The 14956-nt window shown below is 45.2% G+C and overlaps 2 long non-coding RNA genes across 2 annotated transcripts in view; both read left to right on the forward strand.

The window, feature by feature from the left end:
* The first annotated feature begins 9948 nt into the window (after positions 1–9948).
* Positions 9949–14956, forward strand: part of LOC134433508 (uncharacterized) — an 81483-nt gene continuing 76475 nt past the window's right edge. The window contains exon 1 of the long non-coding RNA XR_010031584.1: positions 9949–10167. This is a non-coding gene — a long non-coding RNA (uncharacterized LOC134433508). The remainder of the gene's footprint in view (positions 10168–14956) is intronic.
* On the forward strand, positions 10185–14442 carry LOC134433510 (uncharacterized). The gene is made up of 3 exons (XR_010031585.1): positions 10185–10849; positions 11525–12486; positions 13170–14442. It is a non-coding gene; the product is annotated as an uncharacterized LOC134433510 (long non-coding RNA).

Raw genomic sequence — 14956 nt, forward strand, 5'->3', positions numbered from 1 at the left:
GTAAATACGGCCGTAAAGCGCGACTGCCGTAAATACGGCCGTAAAGCGCGACTGTCGTAAATACGGCCGTAAAGCGCGACTGCCGTAAATACGGCCGTAAAGCGCGACTGTCGTAAATACGGCCGTAAAGCGCGACTGCCTTAAATACGGCCGAAAAGCGCGACTGTCGTAAATACGGCCGTAAATCGCGACTGTCGTAAATACGGCCGTAAAGCGCGACTGTCGTAAACACGGCCGTAAATAGCGACTGCCGTAAATACGGCCGTAAAGCGCGACTGCCGTAAATACGGCCGTAAAGCGCGACTGCCGTAAATACGGCCGTAAAGCGCGACTGCCGTAAATACGGCCGTAAAGCGCGACTGCCGTAAATACGGCCGTAAAGCGCGACTGCCGTAAATACGGCCGTAAAGCGCGACTGCCGTAAATACGGCCGTAAATAGCGACTGCCGTAAATACGGCCGTAAAGCGCGACTGCCGTAAATACGGCCGTAAAGCGCGACTGCCGTAAATACGGCCGTAAAGCGCGACTGCCGTAAATACGGCCGTAAATCGCGACTGCCGTAAATACGGCCGTAAAGCGCGACTGCCGTAAATACGGCCGTAAAGCGCGACTGCCGTAAATGCGGCCGTAAAGCGCGACTGTCGTAAATGCGGCCGTAAATCGCGACTGCCGTAAATACGGCCGTAAAGCGCGACTGCCGTAAATACGGCCGTAAAGCGCGACTGCCGTAAATACGGCCGTAAAGCGCGACTGCCGTAAATACGGCCGTAAAGCGCGACTGCCGTAAATACGGCCGTAAAGCGCGACTGTCGTAAATACGGCCGTAAAGCGCGACTGCCGTAAATACGGCCGTAAAGCGCGACTGCCGTAAATACGGCCGTAAAGCGCGACTGTCGTAAATACGGCCGTAAAGCGCGACTGCCGTAAATACGGCCGTAAAGCGCGACTGCCGTAAATACGGCCGTAAAGCGCGACTGCCGTAAATACGGCCGTAAAGCGCGACTGCCGTAAATACGGCCGTTAAAGCGCGACTGTCGTAAATACGGCCGTAAAGCGCGTCTGTCGTAAATACGGCCGTAAAGCGCGACTGTCGTAAATACGGCCGTAAAGCGCGACTGCCGTAAATACGGCCGTAAAGCGCGACTGCCGTAAATAAGGCCGTAAAGCGCGACTGCCGTAAATACGGCCGTAAAGCGCGACTGTCGTAAATACGGCCGTAAAGAGCGACTGCCGTAAATACGGCCGTAAATAGCGACTGTCGTAAATACGGCCGTAAAGCGCGACTGCCGTAAATACGGCCGTAAAGCGCGACTGCCGTAAATACGGCCGTAAAGCGCGACTGTCGTAAATACGGCCGAAAAGCGCGACTGCCGTAAATACGGCCGTAAAGCGCGACTGCCGTAAATACGGCCGTAAATCGCGACTGTCGTAAATACGGCCGTAAAGCGCGACTGCCGTAAATACGGCCGTAAAGCGCGACTGCCGTAAATACGGCCGTAAAGCGCGACTGCCGTAAATACGGCCGTAAAGCGCGACTGCCGTAAATACGGCCGTAAAGCGCGACTGTCGTAAATACGGCCGTAAAGCGCGACTGTCGTAAATAGGGCCGTAAAGCGCGACTGCCGTAAATACGGCCGTAAAGCGCGACTGCCGTAAATACGGCCGTAAAGCGCGACTGTCGTAAATACGGCCGTAAAGCGCGACTGTCGTAAATACGGCCGTAAAGCGCGACTGCCGTAAATACGGCCGTAAAGCGCGACTGCCGTAAATACGGCCGTAAAGCGCGACTGCCGTAAATACGGCCGTAAAGCGCGACTGTCGTAAATACGGCCGTAAAGCGCGACTGCCGTAAATACGGCCGTAAAGCGCGACTGCCGTAAATACGGCCGTAAAGCGCGACTGCCGTAAATACGGCCGTAAAGCGCGACTGCCGTAAATACGGCCGTAAAGCGCGACTGCCGTAAATACCGCCGTAAATAGCGACTGCCGTAAATACGGCCGTAAAGCGCGACTGCCGTAAATACGGCCGTAAAGCGCGACTGCCGTAAATACGGCCGTAAAGCGCGACTGTCGTAAATACGGCCGTAAAGCGCGACTGTCGTAAATACGGCCGTAAATCGCGACTGTCGTAAAAGGTGCCGTAAAGCGCGACTGTCGTAAATACGGCCGTAAAGCGCGACTGTCGTAAATACGGCCGTAAAGCGCGACTGCTGTAAATACGGCCGTAAAGCGCGACTGCCGTAAATACGGCCGTAAAGCGCGACTGCCGTAAATACGGCCGTAAAGCGCGACTGTCGTAAATACGGCCGTAAAGCGCGACTGTCGTAAATACGGCCGTAAAGCGCGACTGCCGTAAATACGGCCGTAAAGCGCGACTGCCGTAAATACGGCCGTAAAGCGCGACTGTCGTAAATACGGCCGTAAAGCGCGACTGTCGTAAATACGGCCGTAAAGCGCGACTGCCGTAAATACGGCCGTAAAGCGCGACTGCCGTAAATACGGCCGTAAAGCGCGACTGTCGTAAATACGGCCGTAAAGCGCGACTGTCGTAAAAGGTGCCGTAAAGCGCGACTGTCGTAAAAGGTTCCGTAAAGCGCGACTGTCGTAAATACGGCCGTAAAGCGCGACTGCCGTAAATACGGCCGTAAAGCGCGACTGCCGTAAATACGGCCGTAAAGCGCGACTGTCGTAAATACGGCCGTAAAGAGCGACTGTCCTAAAAGGTGCCGTAAAGCGCGACTGCCGTAAATACGGCCGTAAAGCGCGACTGTCGTAAATACGGCCGTAAAGCGCGACTGCCGTAAATACGGCCGTAAAGCGCGACTGTCGTAAATACGGCCGTAAAGCGCGACTGCCGTAAATACGGCCGTAAAGCGCGACTGCCGTAAATACGGCCGTAAATCGCGACTGTCGTAAATACGGCCGTAAATCGCGACTGTCGTAAAAGGTGCCGTAAAGCGCGACTGTCGTAAATACGGCCGTAAAGCGCGACTGCCGTAAATACGGCCGTAAAGCGCGACTGCCGTAAATACGGCCGTAAAGCGCGACTGCCGTAAATACGGCCGTAAAGCGCGACTGCCGTAAATACGGCCTTAAAGCACGACTGCCGTAAATACGGCCGTAAAGCGCGACTGCCGTAAATACGGCCGTAAAGCGCGACTGTCGTAAATACGGCCGTAAAGCGCGACTGCCGTAAATACGGCCGTAAAGCGCGACTGTCGTAAATACGGCTGTAAAGCGCGACTGCCGTAAATACGGCCGTAAAGCGCGACTGTCGTAAATACGGCCGTAAAGCGCGACTGTTGTAAAAGGTGCCTTAAAGCGCGACTGCCGTAAATACGGCCGTAAAGCGCGACTGCCGTAAATACGGCCGTAAAGCGCGACTGTCGTAAATACGGCCGTAAAGCGCGACTGCCGTAAATACGGCCGTAAAGCGCGACTGCCGTAAATACGGCCGTAAAGCGCGACTGTCGTAAATACGGCCGTAAAGCGCGACTGCCGTAAATACGGCCGTAAAGCGCGACTGTCGTAAATACGGCCGTAAAGCGCGACTGTCGTAAATACGGCCGTAAAGCGCGACTGCCGTAAATACGGCCGTAAAGCGCGACTGCCGTAAATACGGCCGTAAAGCGCGACTGCCGTAAATACGGCCGTAAAGCGCGACTGTCGTAAATACGGCCGTAAAGCGCGACTGCCGTAAATACGGCCGTAAAGCGCGACTGCCGTAAATACGGCCGTAAAGCGCGACTGCCGTAAATACGGCCGTAAAGCGCGACTGTCGTAAATACGGCCGTAAAGTGCGACTGTCGTAAATACGGCCGTAAAGCGCGACTGTCGTAAATACGGCCGTAAATCGCGACTGTCGTAAAAGGTGCCTTAAAGCGCGACTGCCGTAAATACGGCCGTAAAGCGCGACTGCCGTAAATACGGCGTAAAGCGCGACTGCCGTAAATCCGGCCGTAAAGCGCGACTGTCGTAAATGCGGCCGTAAAGCGCGACTGCCGTAAATACGGCCGTAAAGCGCGACTGCCGTAAATACGGCCGTAAAGCGCGACTGCCGTAAATACGGCCGTAAAGCGCGACTGTCGTAAATACGGCCGTAAAGCGCGACTGTCGTAAAAGGTGCCGTAAAGCGCGACTGTCGTAAATACGGCCGTAAAGCGCGACTGTCGTAAAAGGTGTCGTAAAGCGCGACTGTCGTAAATACGGCCGTAAAGCGCGACTGTCGTAAAAGGTGCCGTAAAGCGCGACTGTCGTAAAAGGTGCCGTAAAGTGCGACTGTCGTAAATACGGCCGTAAAGCGCGACTGTCGTAAAAGGTGCCGTAAAGCGCGACTGTCGTAAATGCGGCCGTAAAGCGCGACTGTCGTAAATACGGCCGTAAAGCGCGACTGTCGTAAATACGGCCGTAAAGCGCGACTGTCGTAAATGCGGCCGTAAAGCGCGACTGTCGTAAATACGGCCGTAAAGCGCGACTGTCGTAAAAGGTGCCGTAAAGCGCGACTGTCGTAAATACGGCCGTAAAGCACGACTGTCGTAAATACGGCCGTAAAGCGCGTCTGTCGTAAATACGGCCGTAAAGCGCGACTGCCGTAAATACGGCCGTAAAGAAAAAACCAGGAGGGCACGGAGTAACCTAGGGGGTAAAAAAAGAAAAATAAAAGAAAGAAAATGCAACAAAAAACAAACCCACAGAAAAAACCTCGAGATGGGCGAGAAAACCGCCCCCCCCCCGAAAAAAACCCCAAGATGGGTAAGAAAAATCCCAGAAATACCTCAGGAAAAAAAAAAAAAACAGGAAAAAAAACCCCAAAACCAAACAAACAAAAATCCCAAACAACAACAACAACAAAATGGGTAAGAAAACAACGCAGAAGAAAACCCCAAGATGGGCAAGGAAAAGCCCACAATAGAACCCCGAGATGGGCGAGAAAAATCCCAGAAAAAAAAAAATACGGACAAAAACCCTAAGAAAAACCCAGAAAAAAAAAACCAGAAAAGAACCCAAGATGGGCAAGAAAAATCCCCTGAAACTGACCAGGGAAAAACCCCAAGATGGGCAAGAAATAAAATCAGAACAAAATACTAAGATGGGGAAGAAAAATCCAGGAAAAAAAAAAAAAAAAAAACAAAATGGCAAATAAAAACCCAGAAAAAAAAAATAAACAGAAAAAAAAAATCCCAAGGGGCAAGGAAAAGCCAGAAAAAACACCAAAATGGGCAAGAAGAAACAAAGAAAAAACTCCAAGAAATGCCAGAAAAAAATCAAGGAAAAAGGGAGTAAAAGCCCCAAGAAACAAGGCAAGAAAGAGTGGCAATAAAGGCCACAAAAACTCAAGACAAAAAAAACCAAAAACAAGATATGCCAGAAAAAGGTACGAAAATGGTTCTGCCAGGTGCGATCAAGGTGAGCGGGTTCAGATTCAGGTCCAGGAGATGAACAAGTGTCAGATTAGCTTGGGGCACTGCTGTGCAATGCAGCTGTGACAGGATTTATGTTTAAATATAGTTTAAATAAATTGGGGATTGTTTGGCTTTTATAGGGGGATAGGCTGGAGATTTCATAAAAAATATAAAACTAGAAATCCAAATATATCATATATATGTCAATATCAATAAATATTTAATATATATAGATATAAGTAAAAGAAATATATTGTGTCAAAAGAATATATCTATTATTATATAAAAAGGTATTCTCTCCAATATATATAATATCTATAAATATAACAAATGGAAATTACAAATATAGATGTGAATAGAATTATGACAAACAAAATTATTTTTAAAATTTTAAATGTGTTTTAAAGAAAGGGGTGTCTTTGCTTTTTATTTCATTAGAGGCAGAGGTTTTATTTTAAATAATGTAAGTACTATAGAAATGTAAATCGACATACAGAAATATATAATAAATATATAGAGATATAAAGATATAATACCAAACTATGAATAGAAATAGAAATAGAAATCTATGTAAGTAACATAAAGAGATGCAATATATAATATAATTTTTATTATACAGTAATATAAATTCTAAATATACATGCGAATATAAATATGAAAAATATATGATGGGGGGCTCGGAGCAACCCAGGTGCGAGTGTGAGGATGATGGGGGCTCAGAGCAGCCCAGGTGTGAGTGTGAGGATGATGAGGGGCCGGCTCCTGCCGGGGCGAGGCTTTGCCTCAGCTCCCTTTTGCATGGAGCTGCTGAGTGAAGGGGTTTATGGGGCGCTCCCGGCGCTGTCTCATGGAAGGACTGCGGGAGCTTCCCACAGGGTCAGGGAAACGCCTGGATCCGCGCTTGGGTACGTGGAGCATCGCTTAAAGGAGGTGCCGAGGGATGAATCTTTGTGCCGGGGAGCAGCAGCCGAACAGGTGAGCCCGTGTGGGTTTGGAGCGGGGACTTTTCTCCTTCCCCTTTGCAATTTCATCTTGCCAGTCCCTCCCCGGTTCCCCAGGAACAAAAGTGGAGCTTATGAGGACAAAATGAATTACGGAGAAGGAAGCAGCTCCTCTTCTCTTATTGTCTGTGTTTGAACTGAGGGGATCCCTCTTCACTTGTGGTTTTAAGGGTGTTGATTGCAGGAAAAGCTGCCTTTTCCAGGCTGTTCGGGGTATCCCGGGGGTGACAGGGAATCCCTGCGTTCTATTTTAAGGGGAATGGGAAAAGTATTCTTGTGGTATTATGGGTTTGATTTGAAGGCAGCCCACCCCATTTTCATCACCCTCGGGTTTAAATGGAGGGGGCAGCCCGGGTGTCCTTCCTTTTCAAGGGTTTGAAATCGCCCTTTCCCATCAGACGAAGGCTTTCATTTGAGGAGCACCCCTTCTTTTCTGCTCTCCTAGGGGGTGAAATTGGAGGGGAGAACACATTTCTTTGCCCTTGTTGAAGTGAGGTGAGCCCCGCCTGCGGCGTAGGTTTCGGGGTTGGCTTGCGGGAAGCCGCAGCTCCGGCAGCGTTTGCAGGGCTGCAATGGGGCTGTGCCGCTGCATTGGAGGGCGCTCCTCGTGCCCGCGGCCCGGCCCGGAACGTTCCCGGCCCGGAACGTTCCCGCTCGGGAGTGCTGCTGGCACGGCCCGAGCAGCTGCCGGGGCGCACGGGGTTTTGGCGCGGCCAGGGCGGCAGTGGCGGAGCTGCGCCGGTGCGAGCCATGCGGAGCCGAGCGGAGCCAGGCCGGGCCGGCCAAGGGCGGCAGAGGCGGCGAGGGCGCTGCTGCACCGGCCCGGGCGGTGCTGGCCGCTCCGTCCGCTCCAGGCGCGGGGCTCGGGCGCCGCCGGTAGCCCCGGGCCCGGTGCCGGCCCCGCCGGGCAGGGGCAGCGGGCGGGGCTCCCCGGGACGGCGCCGGCCCCGCGTGCCGGAGCGGCCGCCGCAGGAGCCGCTTTCCTGCCGGGAGCCGCGCTCCGTCCGGGGCTGGCAGCGAGCGCGGGGTTTGGCCGCTCATAGTTCGGCGGTGCCGTGGCTCGGAGGCGCTTTGGAGGCGTTGATTGCATCGCTGTGTTCGGTTTGCAGCGGGTGTACGCTAAGGGATACGGTGTTCTTCCTGAGTGGTACGGTTCTCGGTGCCGGTAGGGATGATAAAGGTTTGTTTTGGATTGAGTTTTGTAGTCGGAGTTTTTTTTTTTTTCCCGGGGTATTATGTTTAGAAGGGCGTGCAATGATTTTTACGGGTCATAGCGTGAAGCAGCGGTTCGGATTTTAATTCTGTTGCGGTGGCTTTTATTAGCGTGAGTCTGTAGTGTTTGTTTTGGAGGGCTTGAGGTAGCGTCGTGTCGTTCATAGCAGCGGGTTTTTAATCTTTATAATTGCATGTGTGTTTATCGTCTTCCAGGGCTTTTATTTGTTTGGTTTATTTGATTGTAGTGTATGTTTTATGGTTACGGGTAATTTGGGGGACATTGTTTATGGTTACGTTTGTCTTTAGTCTTTGTGTTTGTTTCTAGGTGGTATTTTTATTTTGATAGCTTGAGGCACTATGGGTTTATTCAGTTGGGAATAATTTTTTTGTTGCAGTTTTAAGTTTATCTGGTTTTTGGTATTATTCTTGTTGGTTTCTTTATTTTCTTTTTTTTTGTTGTTGTTGTTGTTGTCTTTTAATTTTTTTGAGTATTGTTTATCAGGGTTTATTTTGGGAACATGGGTATTTATATGGTGGTTTTTAAAACTATTTATTTATTTGGGTAGTTAATTTCTTAGTTTTTAGTGGTTGAGATGTTTTTCCATTTTGTTAATTAGTTCAGGTTTTAAAGTTATTTTTACAGAGGATTGTTTATTCCTTGAGTTAGTGTAGAGGTAGAATTTTGTTGGTTTTTTCTTTTTTAGTAATGTCGTTCAGGGTGAGCGGCACTGGCTTGAGTTGAGTAGATTGGTTTGACTTTTTTTTAGTACTTTTTGTAATTTGCTGTGTGTGTTTCTATAGGATTTTCTTTTATTTTGGTTCCATTTTTCTGTCGTGATGAGAATTGTTATTGAAAAGAGTGTTCTTGGTTTTTTCGCTGACACTTGTTTGGCTGTTGGAGGTATCTTGATGTTTTTGGAAGATATTGGTGAGAATTTGATGCTGTTTGTTTTGTCATTTCATTTAGGAATTGGATTTTAAATATGCAATTATGACTCTAACTATATTGAAACAAAAGAAATAGATGTGTAGCAATGGGAATGAGCCAATTTTATTTTTATATATTCGGTCAATTTTTAAAATTTAACATGTAACATAAGTCATTATATGTTACAATAAGTTACTCTAATTTTAATAGAGTATTGTGTATGTTTATAGATATATGAATAGAGAATATAAATGTAAATACAAGCCAAGCAAAAATACAAATATATAAGTGTATTGCAACTATATGCAGATCTATAAAAAATTAATAATAAATTGTAAATGTAAAATAACATAAATTGATACAATATATAATACACGTAATACTGCATATATTTTATGAAAAATAGTATAGGAAATGGATATAAAATAGATATAAATGCGGGTGTGATATATCTATCTACTTATATCTATCATTTGTTGTATATTATGATAAATATAAATATAAAAAAAATTTAGGTAGTTTAAAATAATGGATGGTTTTGTTTTTTCTTTGCCAAAGCAGGGGTTTTAGTGTAAAAATTACAAATACAAATAATATAAAGGTAGAAATATAAGTATAGAAATATATCATAAACACATTAAAGATTTATATAAAAATTAGAAATATAAGGAAAAATAAGTTGTAGCAGTAGATATGGTAAATAATTTAAAAAATAATTCCCGTATATTTTTTGAATAAGGTGCATATTATATGTAGTTATTAATATAATGCATCAACATAAACTATAAATATATATAAAATATCAACTATCTATAAGAAGGAATAAAAGCTCTGTGTCACATGCAGCAGTAGAAAATTTCAGGCTCCCAGGGAATAAATCGTTTTCTTTAAAGCATTTTCGTTTTGGAGTTTTATTTTTACTCCCGGGTAGCCTGAAAGTTTCTACTGCTGCTTTTTTATTCTGAAGGTGGAAAAGTAAACCAAGATCAGAAATAGAAGAAAGGCAAAGGGAAGGGAAGGAAAGGAAAGGAAAGGAAATGAAAGGAAGCAGGAGAGCAAGGGGGAAGGGAAGTGGTGAAAAAAAAAACAGAGTGAAAAAAGTAAAAAGAGTTGGAGGAAAAAAGAGAGGGCATCCGGGAGGAGCGGTGCTGCCTCAGGTCCTTCCCCGCCCTGGGGCGAAGGACCCGTTTGATGCCCAGGAGGGACTGCAGCTCCCGGTGGCGGGGGACGGAGCCGTGGCTGTCAGCCCGAGACTCCAACTCCCGGCAGGCCCTGTTGCCGGCGCGGCGTGTGACGCAGCGGCTGACGCGGCACGTGAGTGGCTGTCAGCCCGAGACTCCAACTCCCGGCAGGCCCTGCTGCCGGCGCGGCGTGTGACGCAACGGCCGACGCGGCCCGGCATTTTTCTCTAAATCGGCAGTAAATACAGCTGAGTAAAATTAGCTTGGTTTTCTTCCTTCTTTTGTAACTGAACTGTTTTTATTAAAAATTCTATTTGAATATGTAGAAAAAGTGGGGATGTCCTGTAATATATCGTAGCTTTTCTTGTTTACAGGGTGCTCAGAAAGCATGCGTCCCTTAGAGTCCCACAGAAAGGTTCTCAGTGCGCTCTCTATCAAGGTATGTATTTACAAATAAGTGATCCCTTTAGATATTTGCCTGTGTACCTTTTCCTGTAATTCAGAGCTTGCGTTCTGTGGGTTGTATGATAAAGCTGTAAAACATGTAAGAATGGTTTTGCAAGTCTGAATCGTTGAAGGCAGCAATAAGTGGATTTAGAGCCTGTTCTTGAGCAGACAAAGGGAAAAAGTGTGACTCTGATGCTGAACTTGTCATTTTTCATTTGACTTGTCTTGAATGATTTAGGAATAGAGAGAACTAGAAAAAGAGAGAAATAGAATCGATTATTGAGCAGTCCTCAAATGCTCACCATAATTCAGTGTAGAGCCAAAGGGAAGGGTGATGGAACAGAGCTCTGTGCTTTGGAAGGAAATAAATTTAAACCTGATCTCCGCACAGAGTCTCACTAACTTCTGTGGTTTTAAAATACAAAATACGTTTAGGAAGTGTTGGAAGTTAGTATTTTGGGAAAGAAACGGCAGTTCCACAGAACATTCCATTTCACAGAGGCTCTAGGAAGGATTCATGTTGTAACTGCTGTCACTGCAATCAGTTGGTGGTTCAGCCTTGAAACGTGCACTTGGCCTTCTATAAAGCGCTGTTTTGTTTGCCTTTCATTGCTATGAGTCTTGATAAATTGGAGAAGAGCCCAAGAGAAATTTTTCATCCCTTGATATAAAAGGTAGGAAGTGACTTTTTTTGGTTTGGTTCTTTTTCTTTATTATTTCCTGGAAATAAAAGTAATTAAGTATAGGTACTACTGGTTTGTTTCTTCCAGTAGCAGATGATAACAATAGCAGTAGTAATAGTAAAAATAATAATAGCAATGTAATACTACCTAAACTGTCTTTATCCATTGGACTGGCCATTTCAAATCAAAACTTCTAAACACAAATCAAACCATCATCCTTGTAGAATCTTTCACAGCAGCGGGCTAAAGATCCTGGTTTTGTTGACAGGATTTATTGGTTCTGGAAGAGCAAGAGGGAAGTACAAGCCTAACTACTTCTAGCTCACAGACCCGTCCAGTGAACCCAGCTTTGTGTTTTGGTGGGCTTTTGATGACTTTGAAATCAATTGCTCATTCCAGTAAAAAAAATTCATGTTTTTTTGAACGTGACAGCAGAAATAACTTTAAGCACCAACTTAATAATAATAGATCACCAGTTTAAGTTAAAAATTCATGCTATACTAACAAAGTTCAAAGGTAAATTATTACCTATTAGGAGATGGTATAAAGTGTATGTTCTAATGTGTAATGCAAAGATACATACATACCAGATAGTCCTTAGAGGAAACAAATTTTTTTGACTGCTGTTTGATTGTTTACCATACGATATTTGGTTTTATTTCCCAGGGATCGGTGAATTTTAACTTTGGAGTCCTCTATGCTAAGGATGCTCAGCTTACAGATGATGAAATGTTCAGTAATGGTGAGTTTTTCACGTTCTCTTTAATTGCTGTGCTGATCTGAATAAGAAAAAAACAAAAGCAAGAGGGAAAAAAAAGGATGGTTTATTATTTTTTACGCTGTTATGTTTGTTTCCTCAGTATTTGCTGCAGCTCTGCTTACCCAAGCTTTGTGTTCCTTCTGTCCCACTGGGAGTTGCCCAGTTTGGTTGCATCTGGTGAAATTCACCCTGAGACCTTACACAACTAGCTCAAACTACGTGAGAGCCATTTGCAGTTCTCTCCAGACACCTGGAGAATGGGTGACGTTTCTGAGGGTCTGGCAAGTGTACTTCTATCAAAACTCAGTCTGTGAAGTTTCTGGGGAAAACCCTTCTGTGTCCTGAAGGGTTCAAACTCCTGTGAGGATCCATTTATCAGGTGCTCACCTGGATGGTTCCAGCTCTTAAAGTGAACACTTGTACTCTTACCCTGTAGTTTACATCTATTGTATTTTTGTTATTTTGCAAGATTTTTTGTCTTTGCAAAATATTGTGCATTTCACTCTTTGGAACCTCTCAGATGGTTCTTTGGTGCAGCACCACCCCATGGGACACTTGGCTGCTGTCCTGAAGGGGATGGTCGCTAGAATTGTAAATTCTGGAGAGTTTATAAGTCTTCTGTCCCCAGGGAGGTACCATGCTTTGTTTACTTTTGTTCTGTTTGTTAGGCGCTGCTTCTCGTTGCAAGTATGAATTTCAAACTGCCCTGTTCTTATTTTAACTGTTTTCCTGGTTCTCTCCGTCCGACAGGGAAAGACTCTCATATCCTCGTCGTCGGGCTCGGTGCTGTCCAAGAAGATACAGAGACTAAAAAAATCATAAGCAGCAAAATATGACTGCAGGGAAAAGAAGCTGGAGAGAACAGAAGGTGATATTGTTATCCTTACCCTGTATTAGAAACATCCGCTGTGCTTTGATGCTGGCAGCTGCCAGGGGCTTGTTAGCTCTTTGTAGGCAGGTGTAGGTGTTCACTTGTAGGTTTTTTCTCTGGACAAGTCAATTCAAACTTTGCTAAGCTTATATATGCAAATTACTCTCTAGCACAGTCCAGCATGACATTTTTGAATGTTGTAAAAATACCATGTTACTTGGAAATTGCTAATGATGAGAAGCTTTAGGGGAAAATAAGATGTCAGTGTTGGGAGATGTGAGAAGAATTTTGAGGGGATGTTAGACTGAAATAAAGCACACTTGAAGCTGGACTGGCATGCTGGCAGATCCCCTATTAAACAGTAGTGCTGAGATTAGCCTGGGGGTTGCCCATTGTTTCTGTAGAAATAAATGTTTTCTGGTCTTCAGAAGTAAGCTGCTTTGAAAAGCTGGAAGGCGCAGCATAGTGACAATCCGTGTGCTTCGCATTAAAAATAGATTTCAGAAGGGTCCTAGGCTTTTGTCTTTTCCTAGAAGTCGATGTAATCCTGTCGAGGAGTTTTTAATTCTGTGCTGCCATGTCATCAATCAGGGCCCTGTCGTACTAATCATCATCCAGATGCAAAACAAAAAATCAGACCCCGTCCCAAGCACTTAGAGCCCAGAATACGATTTCCTCAGGCTGCCATTTGTGTGCCATCGGTACTCACCATGGAAGCGAGCTGGGGATTGTTGCACCCGTTGGGAACAAACCGCTTCTTGTCACACAGAAATGGAATTGGGACGACGCCTCGGCCAGCCCCTCTCTGCCATCGTCTCCTGAATCTGCAGCAGAGCAGTTCCAGTCCATCCGGGCACGTGCAATCCAGTTCCTGATGATCTGAGCACACGGAGCAGCGCTCAGCTGCTGTGGGGGGCTCAGGGAAGGCAGTGTGTGCATTGTCATCTTCCTGAACCTACAGACAAATCAAAGTGAGAAGCCACAGGGTGGAAATCAGTTGCATATATGCTAAACAAAACTTGCAGGTTGTTTTTAAGAATTGTTTTTGCTTGTTCTTTGTTGTGCTTCTGTGCTTAGAAAACCTCCCTTTAAAATCAGTTCAGTTCATCAGTTGAACCTTTGTTTGCAGACCCTCAGTGAGCAGAATTTGTTGCAGACTCAGTGCACGCTGTGCCGGCCTCCCGGGAGTGTGAGGAGCTCATGTGTGCTACTTTTTGCTTTAGGACGCTCTGAGGTATTTATTCCTTTTGGGATACGTGATGAGAATTCCCAAGAGAGGTAGTTATAAGGTATGACATTGGGAAAAAGCCTGTGTGGTTGGAATGTTGTTGCTGTCAAAAGTTAATTTTTCCTTCATTCTTAGCCAGTAGTTAGCTTTTTGCTTTATTTTTGTGGTATCAGTATTTTATTGTTTAAAAAATTCCTTCAAAATAACTTCAGTGGTCGCCCACCAGTACCTTGTTCAGATTTGCCTATTTGCTTGTAGCTGAAATGTTCACATCTTGATTATCATTCTATTTAAGAAACTGCTGCCCAGCCAACTAATAACTGAATATCCATCTGTCTAGGACACGGGGAGAGGATTTAGGTAATGTCTTTGTTTCCAGAAAAAAGTTCCAGTGTACTTTCTAAACAGAGGAGAAGGGGGTGAAGACTCTGGGCTCTGATGCCGTTGGGGCACCCCAAGGTCCCCAGGAGAGGGAGCCCCACTGCGGTGCAGGAGCAGGTGTGTTCTCATCTAATATTGAACAAATTATAAATATGAAAATTATAAACATGAAAATATTTTTAAAATACTTAAATAAAGCAGGTTTTCTTTATTGGTCAATAGGCAGGGTTTTGATTGTAAAAATTATAAATACAAATAATATAAAGGTAGAAATCTAAGTTTAGAAATATATAATAAATACATACAGATAAATATAAAAATTAAAAATATAAGAAAAAATTAGTTGTAGCAGTAGATATTATACATAATTTAAATACTAATTTAAATCTATTTTAAAATTGTATATATATATCATAATTAATGTAATACATCCAAAGAAACGATAAATTAAAATATGAATGTATAATTATACAAAGTATAAATAAAAAATATTTCAATATCCTTTAAAAGAAGGGGTTTTTTTATATATTTGGTTAGAGACGGGGTTTTTATTTGGAATAATGGAAGTATTATAGAAGTATAAAACTAAATATAGAATTATACAGTCAATATAGAAAGATATTTATAAAAACACGAGCGAACAACGCCTCCTTCGGCCGAATGGAACGAGCTCAGCCGAACCAAGGCGAGACCGGCCGAACCTGACGGCCTCGAGCGAACCGAGGCCAGGCTTGCGAGGCTGCCTGAACCGAGCCGAGCTCAGCCGAACCGAGCCCGCTGCTCTCGTGAGCGCTAATTAGCGCGAGTGCGGTCACAGCCCAATGAGCTCCTGTGCCACGCCGCGCTCCCGATCGTGTC

The sequence above is a fragment of the Melospiza melodia genome, unplaced genomic scaffold (genome assembly GCF_035770615.1).
Source record: "Melospiza melodia melodia isolate bMelMel2 unplaced genomic scaffold, bMelMel2.pri scaffold_181, whole genome shotgun sequence".
Lineage (NCBI taxonomy): Eukaryota > Metazoa > Chordata > Aves > Passeriformes > Passerellidae > Melospiza > Melospiza melodia.